This window comes from Solenopsis invicta, chromosome 12 (genome assembly GCF_016802725.1).
Source record: "Solenopsis invicta isolate M01_SB chromosome 12, UNIL_Sinv_3.0, whole genome shotgun sequence".
Taxonomy (NCBI): domain Eukaryota; kingdom Metazoa; phylum Arthropoda; class Insecta; order Hymenoptera; family Formicidae; genus Solenopsis; species Solenopsis invicta.
In genome coordinates, this window is record NC_052675.1 from 16040668 (window position 1) to 16061936 (window position 21269).

At 36.2% G+C, this 21269-nt stretch overlaps 1 protein-coding gene and 1 long non-coding RNA gene across 2 annotated transcripts in view; one reads left to right on the plus strand and one right to left on the minus strand.

Moving 5' to 3' along the window:
• LOC105196024 (forkhead box protein O) overlaps positions 1–6875 on the plus strand; it is a 172490-nt gene extending 165615 nt beyond the window's left edge. Inside the window, exon 8 of the mRNA XM_039456070.1 lies at positions 4998–6875. The gene's annotated coding sequence lies outside the window, so the exon portion shown is untranslated. The remainder of the gene's footprint in view (positions 1–4997) is intronic.
• The window catches only part of LOC105196025, a 90073-nt gene extending 70502 nt beyond the window's left edge, over positions 1–19571 (minus strand). Inside the window, exons 1-2 of the long non-coding RNA XR_850739.3 lie at positions 18195–19571; positions 17867–17905 (exon numbers count right to left, since the gene is read on the minus strand). This is a non-coding gene — a long non-coding RNA (uncharacterized LOC105196025). The remainder of the gene's footprint in view (positions 1–17866; positions 17906–18194) is intronic.
• Between the last annotated feature and the right edge of the window lie 1698 nt (positions 19572–21269).

Sequence of the window (21269 nt, forward strand, 5' to 3'; positions counted from 1 at the left end):
TGCGAGAGAATGAATGAGCGCCCACTCTTTTCTCCGCCGTTCATCCCCTACACTTGCCGTGTGTACTAAATTCACCGACACCGAATTTCCACGCGAGACACGTGTCAGGAAAATCGTCGAGCCTTCGAGAGACGCGATTCCGCTATCTAAAAAAAATCTTAAGCACGCAATTGCTACTTCTAGATTTATCTAAGCGAAAAGATACGTTGCGATGACAGAAACGCACACACACACACACACATACACACACACACACATACACACATACACGCACGCACACACAATTTTATATACGTTTTCTTTATCAAACGTCTAAATATAATTTATATCTCGGCCGTTGCAAAATCTACCTTTTATTACGATCGACTCTAAATCAACGTTCTTGCAAGATTCTAGCAGCGAGAATGCAACTGGTTGCAATTCACGTTAGTCCACTGGCGATTCGCGATTACTTATACGCAACGCGTTTCACCACGTAATAATGTGCATAACAGTATTATGCATCGCGATCGTTAAAGCGCCGTTAAATCCGTTCGCGGACTTACGTTCTTTGATATAAAGTCCGCGTAAAGCGTGTTTATTCGAGAAGGCGCTGTTTCTTCCTTTCACTTTCCCTCTTTCCGTCCGCCCTCGCCCTTTCGCAGCTTTTCCACCGCTACTTGGTTGGTGTATACATTTCCCGTCTTCTCACTATCAAATCGATGTCCTCGTCTCCAACGACGTCTCGCTCAAGGTCGCAGGCATGTATCAATGATTATCGAGAATTTACGGGAGAAATAATATGATGGAATCGTTGAAATAAAAAAAAATGCAAGAAAAAAAAAACTAATGATATGATCAACTTGAAAATTGACGTGTAACAAGAAGCGTTTCAACTTATCAATGTTGCATCTGTAATCTTGAAATTGATATAATTAATCATTCAACGAGCCATGATAATCTTCGGAGACAGAATCAATAAGTCAACACCATCTTCTGAATTAACTATGAAATGCAATTATTTCCGCAGGATAATTTTACCTTGTATTTTATTCATTTAAGCAGGTTAAATAATGATTCGATGGCATTCCAATTATTCAACGTGATGATGATTTTTTTAAGTCTCACGATTTCTAGAATTCTATAAACAAAATTTCTTTTTAATTAAGTAAATGATTTCAAATATGCTTAATGTATCTTTGATCTCTTGACACATTTTATATTTCAATCCTCTCTATATTTCACATTTCGATCCTTCTTCTGTATTCCATCTTGAAACCATCTTTGCATTATTCTCTCGTGCGCGAATCTTTCTCTCTGATAGAAAGACAGAGCGAAACGGAAGTGACAAGAGAGAAGAAATACCTCGTAGCAAGCGAAGTACATCGGTCGAACGAACAAACGGAAATCGGTTTGGTATTGGTATGCTGCCAATGCAAGCAGCGGGGCAAGGGGAGGGGGGGAGGGAGGGAAGCGGGTGGTGGCGATTGGTCGTCGTTCACAAAGTGGATCAGCCGCATGCATAAAGCTGGGAGGAAAAAATCGTAAAACGCTACGCTCGCGTGCTACCGCTCCGCGCTACCCACCCACTCGTCCGGTAAATATTAGCCCGTCCGGATCTACCCGTACGGGACACTTTTTCTTCGCTGTCTCAGCGCGTTCTCGTTCACATAAACAAAGTAATGACGCGCCCGCCAACGCGAAACCCAATTCCCGGATTTCGGCGTTAGCTAGCCGACAGTGGATGTAGCCTGTATGCACACGCGTATCCACGAATATTCACAAACACGCGACACATGCACGCGAACGAGCCACGTATCGTTGTACGTGTTACGAACACGTTCACGAACGGTAAAAGCCACCTCGGCGTGCATGTAAATCACTTCGACGACGTCGACTACGGCGACGACGACGACGATGGCGACGACGAGAATCCTGCTCGTCCCCCTAAATCCCCCTCTTCCCCCGTCGTGCAGGTTTGCGTGCATCGACTCACTCCACCGATATCAGCTATCGACTTCTCGCTAAACAATGCTTCGATCGCGAACGTGAAACTGCGAGCTCTCTCTCTCTCTCTCTCTCTCGTGCTCCCGCATTCTCTAGTTCTCTAGTTTTCCCTTCTTCCTCCTATAACTCTTTTTCTTCGACTTCCAACCTGATAGCCGTTACCTGGTCCACCAGATCTTGCTGCGTCCCTTCGCTTCTACTTCGTTTGCCTTGTTCTTCTTCTTCTTCTTTCTTTGTGTCTCTTGATTGGAGTATCCCGGTATCTATTACTTCGGGTTGTTGTCCTTGTTCCCTAACTTCGTCTCGTGTTCTTCTTTCTTGGGTCCCTATCTTGATCCTGCAACGTCGACCTTGTTAGCGCCGCTCGCTCTTATGCATTATTTTTGCTTCGGCTTCGATCTTGATCCTGCTATCCTCGCTCCTTTGCATTCTTCGAATTGAGAGAAGTCCCCCTGTCCTTGTTTTCCTGTTTCTCCTGATATTTATTATCTCGCCATATCGTTCTTGTTCTTTTAGCACAGTCTTTCTCAATCCTTTTTTTCTTGCTCTTACTTCCCTATCTTTCTCGATATTTATTATCTCATCATGTCCTCGCTTCTTTGAACTCCGTATGTTTCTCTCTCTCTCTCTCTCTCTCTCTCTCTCTGTCTCTCTCTTACAATATACATATATCCTTCCGCATCATTCTTCTTATTTGCTCTTTATCTTAATTCTGTTCTATCGTCCTTGTTCTTCTCTTTCTTTGAAGGGAACGATTACAACTTTACTCGTCTTTGTTTTCTATACCATTCCTTATATTTATTATCTATTTGCATTATCCTTACTTTTTTGAATTTCGTTCTTCTCGATACTCTGCTTTCATCTTCCCTCAATCTGTTCTTTTATTTATTTTTTTATTTTTTTATCATCTTTGTTCTCGACTTTTATTGTATGTATTATTTATTGTTTCCTAATTTTCTCTCTATTTCTCACATATATATTTTTTCTTATTAATATTTCTATTTTGAATTAGGTATAGTTTCCATTATTAGTAGATACGCATCATTGTTGAGTGACTCGCATCATTACAGTTATCAACCGTTTACTTCTATTCCATTACACATATTTGCGCTTCATTGCTCATCATCTACAACTTCTTGTCGGAATCTCGTTGGAAACTGTGTTACGGAAGTTTCGCGCGCTTTTGTAAGGAGAGTCACTCTCGCAGAAATCGATGCGATTTTTGTAACAACCTAATATAACGACGGCGTTACGTCATCTCCACCTAACTCTCTGCCTCTCCTTCCAACGGCTCCTTCTCCCGCTCAAAACACCCTTCTCCATTTTTCCCGTCGCGATTCGCGATCCTTCCCCTTCGCTCTTTAACCAATCTGCACAACTATCGCTTCCGGTTGCTCCCATCGTCGACTATTCCGACGGACGTCGCGTCGTGGAGATCGCGTCGGAAGAGAGGGATTTTGATCTCTCTGGCTCTCGCGGCCCCCGGGAGAAACTTTTCAATATCAGGAATGAAAAAGTTGATGCCACGGTCGACTTCTTCGGGGTCGGACTCGTTCGTCGCGTAGCTGGACCAATTTAGGGCAATGGATCAAGCGCGTGGAAAATAGCCGAAACGGCCCTTTAGCAACCGAACAGTCTTGGAAGTTTTCGTCTTCCGAGAGATCGCGTTGAGACAGTCTTTGCTGATTGAATTCATTTGCTAGTGCATTAATCGGGTACCCGTTATCGAATTTTCTTGTTAAATGCTAATTACTTAAATGCTCGATCCAATAGGTTTTAAGTGTTCCAAATAGCTCCGCATTGTAAAATGTTATATTCAAAATTCGAAAACTGATAAAGATACCTCATAATCGGTAGAATTAAGATTGAAGATTCCGAAGCGCCCTATATAATTTCAAATCTATTTCTTTACTTATTTAAAATACCTTATATGTTATATAATATTAACTCCACGTATAAAATACTTGAGCCGCATAAAGCCAAGAACTAAATAAGATCTATAAGTAATAGACCTTTTAACTTTACCACTTAAAAAGGCGTTTTATATCGAGAATATGTGTTTAAAAGTTATTTTCTAGGAAGTGAGTAAAGAGGGATTGTGAATGATTGAAATAAACATTTCTCACTTATTGTTAGTTTATTTCAATCTCTTCGTAAATAGAGTTTATAAAAAACAAAACAAGTGAGCTTTACTCGGCTCAACTACCTTATATTCTTGTTCTAATTTTAAGATTGATCTTAATTTGTTAATAATAATTTGCTTTATCGTTCAAGGTATTATTTTCAATTAAAAAATATTTATCGAAACTAATGCAAAATGCAATTAAATACATTGGATTGAATTAAAATAAATATTGAACGATTATTTTACATCAAACATTAGATCTGTTTTCATAAACTGTACACTCTCCGTACTTGAAGTCGATAATACACATACTCGTATGTATGAAATTTCCAGTGTAGCAATAAAATTCATAGTGACAATGTATATAATTTTCAGTTTGTTATCTCTTTATTTGATAAATACATATATGAAGTTTTATAATATTTTCGCTGCAATGTAATCGTCGCTCAATAATTTTAGCGACTTTCCTGCTGATGTATTTATCGATAGGAAATCTGTATTTATTCAAGTGCTGCAAAACAGGCAAAGTTATCATATCAGTTATAGCCTAATTATTCCGCAAGTTGTTTTAAAGAATGAGACATAAGTAGAGTGGAAAGTATGCGCTGACATTCGTAGGCACAAGCTAGATTTTTTAAATATTTTAAATATTTGATTTATATATTTATTTCATAAATATAATATTTTACATAGTTAAATCGCGGTAAAGAATTTTTTTGTTTACTGTTTAGATTTTAAATTGCTTAAATTGAGTAATATAAGTCAACTATTCATAAAAACTATCGATAATTTTTAAACATACGCCCAACAACTGATGTTGGATGAAAAAAATACTTTATGTAAAAATTCATCCATAATGAGATGATTTGTTTTCTTTCTGTTGCAGATGTTCGGCATGCCGAGGACGAGAGGGTGAACCGACGATTTGTGATAAGATATAGACGTAATAATGATGCCAGATCAGTTCGAAATACGTACTTCAAAAATGCCAATTTACGCTAGTGCAATTGTGGTGCGAGAATGACTATCGTCACGAGCGCGAGCAACGTCGGCGAGGGCTTCATCATCGCTTCATCAAATGTCTTCAGCTTCTTTAATAATGAGCCGCTGCTCAAAATAGGCCGGAGATGCTGTGATGTGATGATTACGAGGTTACGAGCTTTCATGGACTTGAGAAAATTTTCGTAACGTATGATACGACTAAATTAAAAAGTTTAGTGAAGTATTATAAAATATATATTATTTCTTCTGTTATATAGTTATTTTTCTTTGTGACTGGCGCTTCACAAAAAAAATGTAAAGCACATTTGTTTCTTTTTTTTCACATTTTTTCTTTCTTTTTTGTTAATCTATTTTAGATTGAGCTATTTCATTTTCTCTCACTCTCTTTCTTTGCAAAAATCATTTTGGTAATTAACCCTTAAATTCCGGACGGAGTGACATCAACTCAATATTATTTATTAATGATTATTATGTTTCCACTTTTAATTAATAATCATGAAATATTAATTGATGTTATATTTATATATATTTTTAAAAATAATGTTATGTTTATATTCTTTTTAAATTAATCATGATTATGAATTGATGATATGTATCTTTTATTTGAATAATTTATTTTAATATATAATGTTTATATGCAGAATGTTTTTTTTATTTTATTATGAAATATTTATAGATTTACGCATTATAATTCGGAGTTTAAGGATTAATGTGTGCTCAATTATTTTCGATTATTAATTGCTGCGTAATGTTATCTTTATATAATAATAAAATATTCAAAATATTCAATAACATATTGCTCAAAGAAATTCTGCCAATCCATATCCATGTTGCAATAGATGTTTCCTACTAATAACGATCACGTAATACACGTGCATCGTTAAATCATCATTGATTATCGGAAAGTTTGAATCGAAAGATCCCTAGAGCCGTAACCTCGCGGGTATCCCGATTCACAAAGTGTCTCCGATCTTCAAAAAACCAAGGACTCGAACCGCCAAGACATTAAATCGCCAAAACGAATAATTTAAGCGCGCTTAGAGCTTGGGGTAGATTAATTTTGCTGAAAGCGTCATTTCAACAATTCCGTGTGACTTCTTTACACGATTCTTTCGAGGTTTTTGTAAGCAGGGACTGAATACTACAATAATTTTACAAATTTTTATATTTCGGTATTGTGTATACCTCTATCTTACATTAAAAGCCTTTCATTATACCGATATTAAATGTTAAACAACAAAGTAACGAAAATTTTCATAATATCCTATGTACATAACTTTTTGGAAATGTGACGATATTAATATTATTACTATTATAATATTTGATTATCAAATCAAAGTAGATTTTTGATATTTTGTAAATGAAGATTACAGTACCAACATATTGTAAAAAAGATGAAGAAAAGAAGTAACGTAGATACAACATATAATACAACTATAATTAATTGTAAACTTCTGTATTTATGTAGTATAACTTATTTAGTCTTCTTGATTTTTTTTTATAAAATATGCATCATAAATACACTTCAAAAATCTGAATAATATTCAATAATGCTGAATATATATTAAATAATATAGTTATATTTAGTATACATTATAATTATAAAATATGATGTATATAGAAAAACTTTAGGTCTCTTTATTTGTATTTTGATTATAGCGAGCCCTTTGTTTCATGAAAGGGTAAAACAAAAGCTTTTTTATTTCTTTAATATTTTAAATAATATAACAGTGATACTATAAATAATGTTATACCAAAAAGTTACGTATATCGGTATTACATTCTATTGGTAATCATACCAATCGACTTTTACCTCGTTACTATATAAAGCTAAAGAAATACTGATACGCAATTGATATTTTTTATATTGTTTTCAATCTCTGCTTCAAAGTCCTTTCGATTCCGCGAACGGCGGTATCCAAGTCAATTTTTAAAATGTAAGACACGTTGGTCTGGTAAACTTAGATTTTAATCGCGGCCATCTCGCAAAACGCGAACCAATCCTAGAACACGCCGCAGTTGCTATAATTGCATAACTGCATATTTGTAAGGACACGGCGGTGAGTGCGGGTGGAGGGCAAGACGGGAAAAGGACGATGAAGAGTTTAAGACTCGCCGACGTACAACGCCGTGCGTACAACGATCTCTGTCGTCTATAAAAAAAGTAACCTCATAGTGCTCTAAGGCGCTCGCTATCGCTGCACAGTGCGCCCCTTTTAAAACTGGCATGCGCTATTAGTATATTATTTTTTGTTCGTAAACGCTGGATTTCTTGTTTTCAAACAAAAGCGCGAATCAATGAAATAATCGTGGAAATGAGTTTTTTTCTCTTTCTCCTTTTTTTTGTCAGTACGAGATCGATCTCAGTAAAAAAATCAATCGCTCTAAATATGGCTGTCTATCTCTAAAATTTTGTTTTACCTCGAGTGTAAGACACATTAGCTCACTTACGATTAGAAGTAAACAGCCTCGTTTAAGCAAGATGTAAAAATTATATAATTTTCTTTTCTAGCATAAAATTTTGAAGTTGCGCTGTGAAAGAATGTCAATCATTAATAGCGCATGATTCTTCCCGAAGGACGCACTGTACAAAGAAATATAAATATATTGCATATATATATATATATATATATATATATATATATATATAGATATATATGTGTATGTGTGTGAAAGAAAGATATACATTATATTATTGTACATGTAATTAAAGTAACAGAGGTGAATACGAAAAAACAGACGCTAGCAGCGCTATATATATATATATATATATATATATATATATATATATATATATATATATGATATTATATAGAAAATATTGAATATACTCTATACAGTAAATATTGTACGTTTACTAGTGTTACGTTATACATATATAAATATATATATAAATATATATATATTACGTACACAATATATATTATATATTTAGATTATATTAGAGTATATTAGGTATTAAGGTATGCATTAGGTACAACTAATATAAATAAATCGCTACTACTAGTAGACAATGTAAAAGTGTAAGTTTAGTCATCGATCAATGGACGAATTCGCGACATAATTTTAATGTCGCGGAACTTCAAATCTACTGCATCGACCTTAGGAAAAACGGAGAGAAAGAGCAAAAAGAAAGAGAGAGAGAGAGAGAGAAAGATACAATTCAGCTGAGAGCTGTACGTTCACGACTCGTTGGTGCTTCTCCTTAGGTAAATATATTACTTTGTATCCTTCTCGTCGGCGGAACAATAATCGTTAATCAATGTCGCTACTAAGTAAATAGGCCGAGAGTGTCGAAATTCGTCGTCGAGATAAAAATCGTGAATCGCTGCAAATGTCTCTCGAGATCTTCCTCTCGTTCTGGAGAATGTTTCAAATTTTTTAATTGACTTTCCTTCGATAAATGTAAGAGACACCACAAAAAAATTTTTTTAATTAATTTCTATTCGACTTTAAAAAAAAAATTAATTTCGATCAAATGATTAGAGAATTTAATATTCTGTTAATTAATGATATTAACAAAGTTGAATTGTCGTATTCACGAATCTTGAGCAAGCAACATTGACCGCGCAAATGATCGCGACTGCGAAATATATCCGAAAAGTTCTAGATCTGGATATACAAATGCTTATTTTTGCTATCTTAGAGCGATCGAGAGATTTTAGAGCTCGTAAACGATTGTGAATCACAATTTTGTGATGAATCGAGAAAATTAATATATGTATACTTCGTGATATTCGTCGATTGATGTATCGTCGATAATTTAACTAGTGAGTCGCGTAACAAAGCCGTGCCCTAGAACTTTTTGGAATCGTCCCGGGAATTTGGATGAAAAATTAAACTACGAACTTTCTGACACTATCGGTCTTGCGGCCAGGAGATCGTCGTGTCAGTTTTCCGCGACGTTTCCCGAGTCTGACCTGCGTTACAGGGGAAACTAGAGCGAGAGCAAGTCGGATCAAAACCCGTCTTGTAAGATCGAAGAGAGAACTTAGACGAATTCGTTAAATATTAATATTCGTGATTGTCCAAATGTGATGAAACGTTAATCCACGCGGAAACGTCGGTTATTTGATGGATATTTTCTTGAATATTCCTTCCTGGGTTTCCTAACGGATTTCTCTCGAGATCGAGTAATTTGCGAGGCGTATGCTCTAGGTGCTTAAAACGGAGAAGCGACTCAGTAACCGTAAATTCGAGCTTACAGGTGACTCTAGTTGATAGCGCGGTCATGTTTTTACCAATTTTAGAGATAAATCGCAATGTGCATTGACGAATTAGTCGGTGTCTTAGCTACGGAAATAGTTTCCGCGATAGTTCGGTAGGGGTTTAACTCTTAACCACGTTTTTCGGCGGAAAGTAATTCCTTTAGTTTACTTTCTACGACACTACGTGACGATGTGATGTAAATTATTTAGCAAAAGAAAAAATTATTCGCGGGAGAATAGACTATGTAGTTTTGCAGGAAAACGCATTTAAGGGTTAAATGTGCCCATTTAAATCCACCATGCTTCTTGCTTTGCTAATCAGATTCATACGATACGAAATTGATGTATTGTAATCGAGAAATTAATATAAAATTGTAATTAATGAGTAGATTCCAAAAGAAATCTGCTTCGCGTTTAAATTTATTTAAATGAATTGAACAAAATACGGCCATTAAAGTTACGATTACAATGTGAAGCATAGTGGATTCGGAAACGCGGATACCAAGGGGGAGAGAGAGAGAGAGAGAGAGAGATATGTTTAATAGGTCGTCGATTTTTATGTAGATGCACGATACTTGACATTGCGAGAAATTTTTCGCGCATCCGTCGCGTGCAAATAGAACGGAATCGGGGTATCGTAAGCAGCCGCAACAAGCGAAATGAGGTCAATTCTATCGACAAATATGATTAAGCTTAGAATACCTATGTGCATATGTCGATACCGATAGCGAGTCCCGTTCGACTGAAACTTACCGCCTATGCGATAAGCGTGCATGCCGATCGACCTGAATGATTAACAATGACTAAAGTTAGGCCTTCTAATAAAAATTACAAACTAAATTTTTTTGTTTTTTTTTATTTTTAAAGACATTTAATTTTTTTATTAGTATTATATAATATGCTAATGACGAATTTATTCCAAAAATAGCGATTTTTAAGTTATAATTAAATAAAATTATGATAATTTTATATATTTTTGGTAATACATAAAATTATAATAAATTATCTCGATGTCATTGTTAATCGAATTCAATCATTTCGGCTATTCTTAAAAGTTTACAGTGTTTTATTAAAGCGAACAGAAACATGAAATACGAGCTTTCCGTTTTGGCGTAAGTGTACGAAATTACTCGTAAGTGTTCATAACGTAATTATTGTAATTAGCACTTAGGGACGGAGTTGATTTACATACAAAATATATGTGTGACACTGAGGACAAGTGGTTTTTTCCACGACGTGAAAGGTGAAGCAGTAAACGATGGACTGTTTCAAAATGAAGATTCTAAACGGCAAAAATGCACAATTATTGCGGAAAATTGGGATTATTATAGGCATCGCTATACTAATAGTATAAAATTTTTTCTTTAAAGAAGATGCGTTTTCAATTTTTCTTCTTATCTCTTAAATGTTTTCGATATTCGGATTCTTTCTATTTCTTGTAAAGACCCTATTTTTATTATTCATTTGTTGTAAGTTAAGTAGACAGATTATGCTGTGCACGAAATATATATATGCATATATATAAATGTATATAATATATAGATATGTATACATATATTTCTGCGTTCGCAAACCGACGAATTTCTGTAAAAAGCGCGAAATCTAGTGAAGTTGAAAAACATGTATGCGCTGGAATCAAATAAATGGTTTTTTTCTTTCGAAATCGACTCAATTATTGAAAAGGGAAATGCGCTACGTTGCGATCACACACGATCGACGTTTAAAAAAAAAAAAATGTCGAACTCACTCTCTATGTCACACGAGCGTGCTTGATTTTCGACCGAAATGGATTTTAAAGCGTCATTAAAATGCATTAGTTCCATATACCAACTCCGAGCACGGTTTCGTCACTAAAGACGAATCGTTCGAAAGCAGAAGTGAAATATTTTAGGAGAAACTACGCTCGTCTCACACTTTTCGAAAATCATGCACGAGGAACAAATTTTTTAGGCAAAATTATTATAGCTCGTGTATCCGTCCACTGAATATAATGCGTAAAAAAAAAGAGTTTGCGACATTGTTACACATGCAACGCGGCTTTAAGCAAGACAATTTAGTGTGTGATAGTGTCGATAATATAATTCTGAGAAGAGGCAATCTTTCGACAATGTTGTCCGCAAGTCTAGCTTCACAATTATCTTCCCATGTTAAGTAAGAGTTTGATGATATATGGCTCAAATACTTGTTAATAAATAAATTATATCGTTTTTATTTTTCATAGATTTATTTATATTTCATTATATTTAAATGATTAGTGTAATAATTGTGCAATTCAATTTTTTTCAAGAATTTAAGAAAATTAATTTCAAGCTTAAATTTAATCACAATATTAAGATTAATTTTTTTGTTCTTTAAGTTTAGGCAAGCATTATGTTAAATTCTTTAATTATTTATTATCTCATGCATGAAATTAAAAAAAGGCTGTTAATGTTAAAAATATCTTTTTGTTCAAGATTTATCTTTTTTTCGATAATTCTTATCGCCAAATAATTGTGAAACTGGTACTTGTTACGTATCTTTGTTAGATGAGTTTCCTCACGACGTTCAAGATTGCGACAAAAGTCATTCGGCGATCTCTTTCAAGAATATCGTTTTTTGTATGTTCGCGATACGTGGAAATTGCGCGCTGCTATCTGATTTCCATCTCAAATATTAGCGGCATTTTTTGTCACCAAATAGAATGTCATGTAACGCGTCTGCGAGACCAAAATGATGATCATGATTCTTGATCATTACAACGAAATGAGCTTCTTCTACGAGATAATTTCAGATTATACATGGCGAATTGTCTTTGTTTAAATCATACTTCTTAAATATAGACAAGTGTAATAAAAGCATATATGGAAAGCACAAAAGAGTGGCTAAGTATAAAAAGATTTGAAATTTTCACATTAGATAGGATAGTCGTTTAAAAAGAAAAAAAGGAAAGATTGATTAAAATGAACTCTTTCGTTGGAGATAGGAAGTCCACTTCAAACTTGTTCTCTTTTACGTACGCGCGATGTAAGTATGATATGTAAAAAAAAAAATACTTATGGAAACGAAGAATGCACCTCTGATAATTATATAGCCATATTAGTAGCGCAATGGAGAGAGAATGAGAAACACGGGGAAAGTGGCCATCGCGACAATCGTCGCTTTTCGGATCGAGAAATCGTGATTCGCTTCGATCGGCGATTCTGAAGCAGTCAATTCCAATTACATCGAACGATCCAACTGCAGCCCAGAAATACGTACGAAGTGTTTTGCGGACGCCGGATATTCGTTCCCTCACGCGAGGGATATCTATCATTACGTTTCGTCTTATTTTTTTTTCCCCTTTCAAGAACGCGCAGCTTCGCCGCGGGGCAATGCAGAGCGGTGATACATCGACGATTTAATCATTAATTCCTCTTATAACTCTATTATAGCTATTACTATCATTTCTCTTTCAGACATAGGCGCATGTAAGCACATATGTTTGATGATATGTATAAGATATGTAGAAGTACATTTGAAATCTTGAGTTATATATTTAATATGAGTACACCACATTTAATATATGATTCAAGCTTATAATAAACGGGTTGTATAGAAGATTGTCTTATTCTTTTCCCGAAATCCCTCTAATAATGCAATTTTCAACAAGAAATCGTATAAAAGTTTATTTTCATGATTTTGTTTAATTTATAGCAAATATTATCAAAGTTTTAATTTAATTAGATATTTGTCAGTTCAAATTTAATTAGGTATTTGTTTTTTCTTTTAATATATATTTAATATATTTTATAAAACAAAAAATAGTTTTGTTATGTTACAAGATTTAAGTATTATGTCAGTCTTATTGTTAGAAACAAATGTTTCAATGTAATTTTTCGAAAATTTGGATGAATTTTTTCTCTTGAGAATAAAATGCTAGTACTAATCGTTCGCGTATTTCGATATAATGTAAAAGATATCCTGTAAAGAAATAAATATGAGAAATTTTCTGAATGTTGAAATCAAATAAAGATAAACCTGACAAAAAATATTAAAGACAATGGTAAAAATAAAACATAATTTACATGTATAACAATCACGAGGTTAAATTTTAAAGGAAAAAATTACAAATAATATTACATAAAATAATTAAAGTGTAAAATAAATTTTCATATGCAAATAACTACGAATTGTTAAAAAGAAATTACAACAGAGTTACTTCCAGAATCGGTAAAGAAAAATGTTGTAATACGGAATTATGTGAGCGCGAAAAATAATTTTGTGGATGAATAATAAAAACACTATTTTAAATTCTGAGATTCTACTTTCAAATCTCGTCAAGCTTCTTCCTCGGCAATGTCTCTGCTTCAACTGATGCCATTTCCAAATCGATGGTGCAAGCATGACAAAAAGATTTCAACTTTGAGATCATACATGAAGTTGAAAACCAAACTTTGCTTAACGCTGTCAGCTTAAAGTTTTTCTTCTAAAATACTTTTATAGAAATTGAGTTTCTTTTTCGTCAAAGATTACTCTGATTTGAAATAACCGGTATTTCCAATTCTTTTTCATTACTTGGAAAAATGTTGACGACATTAGCGATACTCAAATTATATCAAGATTATATCGAGATTGTACATTCGAATTTATATATATTTCGCATCTTTGTGCAAAGTGCAAATTTAACTCGTTTTAAATCGATACTAGATGACCATTCAATAAAAGAAATTGTAGTTTAGTTTGCAAAAGAAAATATCAACGAGAAGATATAAAATTTTTGGAAAATCTTAAGCAAAATTTTTCTAACTTCATGCATGACCTTACCCATCGCAATATTTATCGATTCCGATCATTTGGGAAATAATGATATAAAAATATTATAGGGAAAAATTTGTATTTAATAGAGAATTTCAAAACGATCTTATAGAAAATGATTCGATAACTATTCTACACATGAATTTCTTTCTTTCACCATATTTGCCACTGACTCGAAATAAGCCTTTGATTTTTTTAAAAAGTGTGTATCAGAAGTCACGTCGCTGCTAATTTTGTCACCAGTTAATAGTAATTGTTGTTTTGTTAACAATGATTCTCGTAACTCCAATACCTCTCCATTAGAATTTACTTACGGCACCCAATATAGCGGATTGAGCCATTATTGAATTCCAGCGGAATTTCAAATATTGCAATAAAGGCATCACGGATTCTCTTCTGGAATCTATTATTGAGCAGAGTCAAAGAATATCACTTTATCGTGGAAGCTATTCTTGATATTGCACAATTAATGTGATGAACAAAAATAATCGCTAATCACACTTTGCATACAATCATCGTAATGTAATCATATTCAGCTTGATATTATATTAAGGCACGTGAATATAACTTTGTCTAAATATTACGCAGTAAAATTAATGCAGACATCAATTGTAATGCCGTCGTTATAATAATAAATATCGTTGACATATAATAAATCTATCATTGATAAAATCTAAACGACGTTAAAATTCCAACGAAAAAAATTAATAATATAAAGTAAAATACAGCTTATTAATTGGAAAAGAAAACATTTCCATCGTACAAAATATGATTTTATTGAAACTTTTTTTACTAAAAAATAAATTTCTCTGTATAATGATGTAATTAGAATTTAATTCTTTAATCAATATATAAATAAAATTAATAAAAAAATATATTTTATAATTATTTATATTTGTTTATAATTTATATCCAATTAATGTTTTAACTATTTAAGTCTTTCATCATTCAGAGAAGAGGTTGAAAATCATTGTACATTAAAGTTACACAATCTCGATGATATATAGCAAGTAAATATAATCCCTAATGAATTAACAAAATGATAGCTCTCTGTATAATACAATAATTTGATAACATATCAATAATATATAATAATGTAACAGTAAAAAGTTGCTTCCAAACGTAATACAATAATATGTGTCATTTGCATTATTAAATAATACTATTTTCCAAATATTTAAGTTAAAATTGAAATAATGAAAGAAGACGTGCACAAATGAAGAACTCGAAGATTAAATTTTATATCAATCTTTGAATCTTCTAGTCGTCTCATTCATCTGTATTAATAGCAAGTGCCCCACAAGTGGTATAGTGAAATAAACCCTCGGGGATACGAAGGTTAAAATGCAAATTTTCTTCCTCCGCGAACTTTTCCGCAGCCGGAACCATCGAATTGGCACCGAAGGGACTCTACAATATAGGAAGAGAGAGAGATCGAGAACTAGCATGGGAGAGGGACAAACCTCAAGAAAGAACGAGAAAAAGGATATCGGAATGGGGAAAGAGGAAGAAAACGACAGAGTGAGATTTCTTTCAATTTAATTAGGGGTGGCTAGGGGGAAGAGAAGGAGAAAGTCGCGTGATTCGCGGCCGGGTGACGCGTGTGTGTCACGGCAATATGGTGCCCTCGCCATCCGCGGAAATTCTTAATTAAATTCTCGCCGCTTCCTGGGGCCAGACCAGACCGAGGAGGCCGCGCCGGAACTCCATCGGAGTTTTTTTCATCCGTGTTGGTCGAGCAGAAACCGGGCGAGAGCCAATCCTCCCCCCATTCTCTACCCTCTTTCCTAGCCGCACTTGGCAACTTCAGATTGCGTTTGCTCCTCTCGAGGCGAAGTCTTTTCGCCGCAAAGTGAGCTTTATTCTAATCTGCCGCCGTCGCGCGAGCGAAATAATTAAGCTCGACCATAGGCGTTGGTCTTGGATATATCTCGATTTCCCTATTCCTTTTTCCTCTCTTGCTTTATTTAGAGCCGGCGCCGGCTCGTTTCCTCGAAATGTAGCTCGTCCCGCCAGTTTTACGCCAGGAATTTACTTAACTCTCTATTGCTTCGCGTTGTTTTCAGACAAGCAGTCGAATAAATATGAGAAAGGATATATTCGAGAATATGTAAAGATAGTAGAAAAGATATATTCATTGGTGAATTTGGAATTAATTTTGAAATTTTCGTAACAAGAGAATAAATTCTCATTTAATTAAAAGTTAATTTTAAATTTAACAGATTTCGTAGCACATTCTCGAAAACATAAATAGATTAAGGATAGATAAAATAAATGTGAATACTGAATATTTTATAATAACGATATCTTAATACGACGTATGTATAAACACATTTAAATAATGCAAAAGTTACACGATCTAAAGTAGACATTTGTGCTAATTTTTTAGATAAGTTTACAAGGTTTCTCAAATTGCATGCCGCATTTTTTCCCCGAATTTAAAACACAGCTATTTTTATTTTAAAATTGATTAGCAATTTTAATTTTCCTGATATGACATTTCTTAATGTTTGTAAATTCACCTAAAAAATAGTTAAGCACGCCCAGAAATAAAATTAATATCAAATCAACAATTCATTTTGTTTCATATATAAGCAAGAATATAAAATCTTTTTGGAAGAATTTATAATCTTAAACAGATATAATTTGCTTTATAAGAAAATTTTTCTCTTCATGTAAGCAAATTATGTCTGTTTAAGATTATAAATTCTTCCAAGAAGATTTTATATTCTTGTATATGAAATACAAAATGAATTGTTGATTTGATACTAAATTGTTTCCTGTGCGGAGATCTGCTTTAGACCGTGCACAGCCTTCTCGTTATTTATTATATGAATGTGTGAACATTTTATGTTTATGCAACCGTTATTAAAAAAAAAAAATAATAAAGAGCCTGTCTATTCAAGCAATTATGATTTTTCTAACGATAGAGCAATCACTAACCGTCGCAATGTATATGGAATACAAAAGTAAATGTCTTCGTTACATTTTCGAGTGACGTATTCGTGTTTCCGCGTTGCCGGGAATCAAATAAAACTTCGAAATATCCCGCTCGCGATATCATCTCGTATGCATATATCTATATATCATCGTAGTTGACTGCTGAGCTTTGGCAAGGCTCAGCCATCGGAAACGGTGGCTGCCTCCTGGCAAAACCAGCAGTTTTGATGTAAAACGCCCGGTTACGCAAAGAATTACTACGTTTCCCAAAACGTTTCGCTAAGACTGAATATATTTATGTGACAGACAACTCGTGCGATTAGCTGTATATCGATGTGCGATGACTTGTATTAATTTATCAAACAAGTATAAAACGAGACCCTGGTATAACATTTCACTTTTATTCGGAACAAAAATTGTGATACTTAACGATGAAGATGACAATTAAATTAACGTTTAAATTTTGAACAAATATTTTCACGAATTAATATTAGTATGCAAATCTCTGTTCTTGTCAAATTATCATTATTTTACATGTTAATTTTTAATGTGCGATTTTCTGAAAAATCCAACAAGTATTTTGCATAATTTTATTACACATGACATTTCTTGTATAAATTTATTACCCTCGTCCTGACTCACTCTAAAAATTTAGCACGCTCTATATATAATTGCGATTAAAGCGATATTTGTCGATTGCGAATACTACGCCAAAGTTTCAAAGAAATATGGTTGTTATGTACGATATTCCTTACGAAAGTATTTAAAAAAAATAATCACCGTGAGATAACTTTTTTGTTATTGCAAATATAACATAAAATAATTCACTCACCGATCGATGCTGTTGCTGCCCAGAGCCAAGAAATATATCCTATAAAAATATTTATATATTTATAAATATTTAAAAATATTTATACAACAATTAATGCAAGACCATAGTATGTATAACACAATTGAAATTGAGAGAAATCAATACTCGAACAATTACATTAAGTCAAAAAAATAAAATCAGGGTTGGCATTCACGCGCCAATTATAAACAATTTACGCACCATCTTGAATAAAATTATATTAATTTATAACCTCTTTAATTTGCACAACTCAAGTGGGATTTCAATTTATCGAGTTAGAAAAATTGTACAAATTTATAAATCGACTCACCAAGGATAGTTGCCGCATCCAGACGTCTCCTGCCTTTGCAGCTGCATCCGCGAACACAGACAATGATCGATCGATAAATTCATGCGTTCGATATTCCGCGTGGTAACGTGGTATAACGATCACGCGATTTACACTGTTGTAACAAATGAATAACGAACGATCACAATCGCACGTACACGCTATATAATTCGGCACTCACGATATACGTTTACACGCCGTAGATTCATGTTCGGCGGTTATAAAGCGCGATAAAAATACCAATGTGAAATTCGAACGCGCGTTAGCACCCCCCGGCGATTAAACGATACCGCGCGAATAATGAACTCGTCATGATCGCGCGACATGTAATTTGGCACTCCCGAAACGCGTTCTGTCAAACAAAAAGGGGACGCGAGCAAAGACAAAAGGTCCGTTTTTTTTATTGCTAGACTCTCTTCACCAGAATTTTCTTTCTCACTTTCGATTGGCACTCAGCATCGGTATTCACTCCGAATAAGATTATCGATCGCGCACCGATTCGTACTCGGATCGACGAAATAAATTCGTCGAACAATCACCACCGTCTCGCAACCCGACGCGTTCTGTGCTGCATTCGCACGTCAGATTCGCTCTCGGCGGTCGGAGATCACCGAGACGTGAAATTCGCAGTCTAGCCGCGATTATCGTAAATGACTGTCGCTTGTTTACGTTTAAACACTCTCGACATTTGTGAGCGCTTGTGACACTTGTTTCCCAGCGCGTGAAATGCGTGACGTACCGAAACGCGTTCACTCCGTCGTCGCTTCGCAAGACGCAACGCGGATCGCGACACGGTAAGTAGCGAACGATTAACGAGCGATTTGAACGTGTGACGATAAGTATCGAACAATTTCGCACGCTTCGATATTTCAATATGTTCCTTTTCGAGATTCTGAACGCGAGAACGACATGCGGACTCGAACGCGTGGTCGCGATCGCGTTTCCCAATCCGTACGCGATCGACGTGTTCTCCAACGAGAAACAGAAAGTTAATTAAGCGTTGCGATCACCCGCGCCATACGCGATATACAATATCCGGCACTTTCCGTAACGTCTACCTTTGACGATCGCGAAGGGGATACAAGAGATCAACGCGACGCGAGATGTCGAAGTGCGCACTGACGAGCGATGTCCCCGACAATCGCGCTAGGACGAGTGGCACTGATTTATTGCCCGACGGCCCGATTCACCAGCCCCCATTGTTTATTTTCCGACCGTAGTCATTTTACTGCGTGGCAGGAGCGAAACACGGCGCGACGAAGGTCTCGTGCGAGGTTAGGGTCGCGCGCGGCGTATCGCCGGCAACGATGAGCAACGCTATTTACAATTCGACACACCTTTACACTCGCGGTACCTGGAGAATACCATTCCACAATTGCGCATTACAGTAACTTCACTGGACGTTAATTACCCACCGCGATACGCACACCGTTAAATTGCTCGCATTCGTCGGAACGCGTTGAATAGATGGATCGTCCGGCAGCGACGGCGGCGTTTCGTGCGACTACCGAATGAACGTGGCCGCAGTTCGGCGCGCGCGGGCGTGTGTATTGAGAAGTTGGCATAATGAAATAAAATATGAAAAAAAAAAATCTCGCGTACGTGTGTTGTTCTCAAATCCGCTGTCGGCGATCGGAGAATCGACCGAGACGAGACGAGAAATACGCACAGTCTAACGATGCCACGATTATCGTAAACCACGGTCGCCTGTTTGCGTTTAAACACTCTCGATATTCGTGAGCACACTCGTTTCCTAGCGCGTGAAATGTGAGACCCCGCCGAAATGCGTTTCATTCTGACGTCCTGCAGGGCGCGACACGGGTAATCGCGACACGGTAAACAGCGAACGATTAGCGAGCGATCTGACGTGCCGAGACTGCCGAGAAGTACGCACCGACGGCAAAGCTCCTTCGACAATCGCCAGGATCGACGACGACGACGTTCCCCGACCGCACTGGGACGAGTGACACTGATTATTGTCCGACGGGCCGATTCAGTACTCCCATTGTTTGCTTTCGTAGTCGCGCGTAGGTTCACAGCGCGGCAGAAGTCGCGTCGGAGGTTAAGGTGTCGCGCGCGACGGCCGCGTTGCCGGCAACAACAACAGCGACGCTGTTTACGATTCAGCGTGGCGACACCGTTACACTCCCAGTGCTTAGAGAACACTGTTCCATGATCGCGCGTTACAGTCTATCAGATTCACCTCTTTGAGGATCGCGAAGGTACCAAAGACTAACCGGCGACGGGATATGTTGAAGTACGGTGCCGACGGCACGGCAACGCTCGATCCCCAACAATCGTTGAGACCGACGGCGACGTTCCCCGATCGTGCTAGGACGAGTGACACTGATTACTGCCCGACGGCCCATTCAACATCCCCGTGGTTTATTTCGGTGGTAGTCATCTTACAGCGCGACGAGTGCGAAACACGATGATGCGGCAGAGATCGCGTGCGAGGTTAAGATCGCGCGCGGAGCATCGCCGGCAATCGTGAGCGACGCTGTTTATAATTCGGCACACCTTTACACTCACAGTGATTAGAGAATACCATTCCATGATCGCGCACACATCGCGACAGTAACTTTATTGGACGTTAATTGCCTACCGCGATACGCACACCGTTAAATCGCTCGCATTCGTCGCAAACGCTTTGGCTATAAGATCGTCCGGCAGCGACGGCGGCGTTTCATGCGAATACCAACTGAACGTAGCCACAGTTCGGCGTGCGCGAGTGTGCATTAAAAAGTCGATATAAAGAAATGAAATGTGAAAACAAAATCGCGCGTGTGTTGTTCTCAGATCCGCTTTCAGCGATCGGAGCACACTGAAACGTGAAATTCGCACAGTCTAGCGACGCCACGATTATCGTAAACGACGGTCGCCTGTTTACGTTTAAACACTCTCGATATTTGTGAGCACGCTTGTTTCCCCAGTGCGTGAAATATGAGACTCATCGAAACTCGTTTCACTTCGTCGCCACGCAAGACGCAACGTGGATCGAGACACGGTAAATAGCGAACGGTTAACGAGCGATCTGACGTGGCGAAGTACAACGCA